Genomic DNA, 3569 nt, shown 5'->3' with positions numbered 1-3569 from the left:
GGCATGTCTCATTAAGAGCCACATCCACTGTTTTAGTGTGGTGAGATGTGTTCCACACTGGGCATGCATACTCAGCAGCAGAGTAGCATAGCGCAAGGGCAGATGTCTTCACTGTATCTGGTTGTGATCCCCAGGTTGTGCCAGTCAGCTTTCATATGATATTGTTTCTAGCACCCACTTTTTGTTTGATGTTCAGGCAGTGCTTCTTGTAGGTCAGAGAACGGTCCAGAGTGACTCCCAGGTATTTGGGTGCGCTGAAATGCTCCAGTGGGAACCCTTCCCAGGTAATCCTCAGAGCTCGGGCTGAAAGCCAGCATCCTATTGTATGCAAATTGACTTAGAAGTTGACTGCCTGCTGAATCAATATGTAGGCAAATTCAATCAGGTCAGTGGTTTTACTTCTGGTTGTGTGCCTTCAAGTTGTTTATGACCTATAGCAATCTCAGGGAGATCCTATCACAATTTTCTTGGCAGGGTTTGTTCTGAAGGGGTTTGGCATTGCCTTTTTCTGAAGCCGAGTGAGTATAACTTTTGAGGTTCTAGTCCAGTATTCAAACCACCACACTATATTGACTTGTGGTTTACTTAGGTTTAACAAAAGCATTCTCTTCTAACCCCCCCCCCCCAAACAATAAAACAGGATAAAGAAAAAAACCGCAATAAAATAAAACCAGAAATCACTGTGCATCATGAAGACTGCTAGCTATGCGTTCACAGTGAATATGTTTTATTTGGCAAGTGCAGTGTAGACAAACCCTCAGTCACTCTCCTTTCTTTGCTAAGACTATGACAAACCATGGAACTCAACTCCCAACTGCTTTCTCTAGAATCTTCCAACATCCTTCACCTGATTGGTTCTCAGAGCATTCTGCATGCTTTATTGAAAAGGAAAGTGGAGCTTAGCCTATTGTTCCTTTGCTCAGCATTCACAGAAAGCCACTGTAAGTTGTGTATTCATTCCCAACTGTCGGCAGGGGAACTACTTTGCATGGAATAATGTGGATTTGTTAATGATTATCATAGCATCAGCTTTACTCAGGGTAAACCTAGGAAAGAGAGACTTTCAAGAAACCTTGCCAAGTCTTCATCTGTTCAGGTCCTACAAACTCAAGGTTTTGGCTTCATCAATAGTTGTTGTTGTGTACTTTTGATTGTTTCTAACTTAAAATGTTCCTAAGATATGTTTTCTGAGGTCAACAGTGTGTGTTTCAGACAAGATCTCCTAGCGAGTTTCCATGGCCAAGCAGAAAATTGAATCATGATCTCCAGTTGTAGGTCAGTGCTCAAACCGCTACACCATACCGACTCTCCATCTACTTGCAATGAAGACTTCCTCTATTCCAGTGTTTCTCAACCTGGGGGTCGGGACCCCTGAGGGGGTCGCGAAGGGGTCTCAGAGGGGTCGCCAAAGACCACCAGAAAACACAGTATTTTCTGATGGTCATGGGGATTCCATGTGGGAAGTTTGAGCCAATTTTATCATTAGTGGAGTTCAGAATGTTCTTTGATTGTAATGAACTATAAATCCCAGCAACTACAACTCCCAAAAGTCAAGGTCTATTTTCCCCAGGCTTCACCAGGGTTCACATTTGTGCATATTGAGTATTTGTGCCAAGTTTGGTCCAGATCCACCACAGTGCTCTCTGGATATAGGTGAACTACAACTCCCAAACTCAAGGTCAATACCCACCAAACCCTTCCAGTGTTTTCCATTGGTCATGGGAGTTCTGTGTGGCAAATTAGGTTCAAATCCAACGCTGGTGGAGTTCAGAATGCTATTTGATTATAGGTGAACTATAAATCCCAGCAACTACAACTCCCAAATGGCAAAATCAATCCTCCCTCAACCCCACTAGCATTTACATGTGGTTGCATTGGGTATTTGTGCCCAGTTTGGTCCAGTGAATGAAAATATATCGTGCATATCAGATATTTACATTATGATTTATAACAGTAGTAAAATGACTGTTATGAAGTAGCAACAAAAATGTTATGGTTGGGGTCACCACAACACGAGGAAATGCATTAAGGGGTCACGGCATTAGGAAGGTTGAGAACCACTGCTCTATTCCTTCTCCTTGCCAAGCATTATAATATTTTCTAAGGAACTGCATTGTCTCATGATTGTCTGGGGTGGATTAGAAGGAAGGGGTAACAGTCAGGTGAAGATGTTGGAAGATTCAAAGGATGATAGCCTGACTTTGGTTTCTAAACAGATTGACTTCCGAGGACAATTCAGGGTTGGGTTGTTGTAGGTTTTTTTGGGCTATATGGCCATGGTCTAGAGTCATTCTCTCCTGACGTTTCACCTGCATCTATGGCAAGCATCCTCAGACATTCACACCTAGCTCCAGCGGACAAGAGTCCTTTGTCTCATCCTGGTCATTCCACAGATATATAAACCCTTTTTCCTAGTTCCAACAAACCTCACTACCTCTGAGGATGCTTGCCATAGATGCAGGTGAAATGTCAGGAGAGAATGCCTCTGGACCATGGCCATATAGCCCAAAAAACCCTACAACAACCCAGTGATTCCGGCCATGAAAGCCTTCGATAATAAATTCAGGGTTTATTTGCTCAAGGATTTATTTATTTATCTTTTTGACCATCCATTGTAACTGTAGAACTCTTTCCAACACAACATTTCAAATGTATTTAATATATGCCTGTCAGTTTTCTTAACTGCTTAGCTTACATTGCTATACACAGAAGCTGAGATTACGTGGATGCCTTTAAAAATATTCAGTGGTGCCCCATGTTCCAGCCATGTATTCCTGTGCTTTCAGTGTCTAGCTTTATTGAAATGTTGAAAAGATCCAGGGAAGTTCCTTCCTATGTTCTCTCCGCTTTGAAAAGATTGTGTAATGGATTTTGTTAGTCAAGGTATAGAACAGCTCATGATCTACTGGTTTTGTTTCCTCGGGAATTTGGCAACTCATTGTTTGCCAGTGGTCTTTATGAATATATGTTAATACAGTGGTTCTCAACCTGGGGTCCCCAGATTTTTTGGCCTACAACTCCCAGAAATCTCAGCTGGTTTACCAGCAGTAAGGATTCCTGGGAGTTGAAGGCCAAAAACATCTGGGGACCCCAGCTTGAGAACCACTGTGTTAATAGGAGCATTGTCCAATCTCATCACACTAGAGAAAAAATCTACTTAAAATCCAGTTTCTGCCTCCTGCAGAATTCTGGGGGTTTGTAGTTTAGGGAGGGGCCTTGAAAAGCCTCACTGAACTACAAACCCCAGAATTCTGCAGGAGGCAGAAACCAGATTTTAAGTGGATTTTTTGTCTAGTGTGATGAAATAGAGGACCACACTGTCTCAGAATGGTTCTCTGAGACAGTGTGAATGATGGCACACAACAAGAAAGGCCTCTTGCTTTCATGTTATTTTTTTTTTTTTTTGAGATTTTGGGAGACATTTAGTTCACTACTGCTATTGGTAGAAAACAATGTCAAGCCTTGAGCTTCAAAAGTACTTTTATCTTAACAAAGGTGAAAGAATTAATCGTTTTTTCATTACAATTACCCTCTTGTTCTTTGTCAGGTGAACCTCATTTCTGACCATT

This window comes from Anolis sagrei, chromosome 4 (assembly GCF_037176765.1).
Source record: "Anolis sagrei isolate rAnoSag1 chromosome 4, rAnoSag1.mat, whole genome shotgun sequence".
Taxonomy (NCBI): Eukaryota; Metazoa; Chordata; class Lepidosauria; order Squamata; family Dactyloidae; genus Anolis; species Anolis sagrei.
This window is presented reverse-complemented; position numbering follows the sequence as displayed.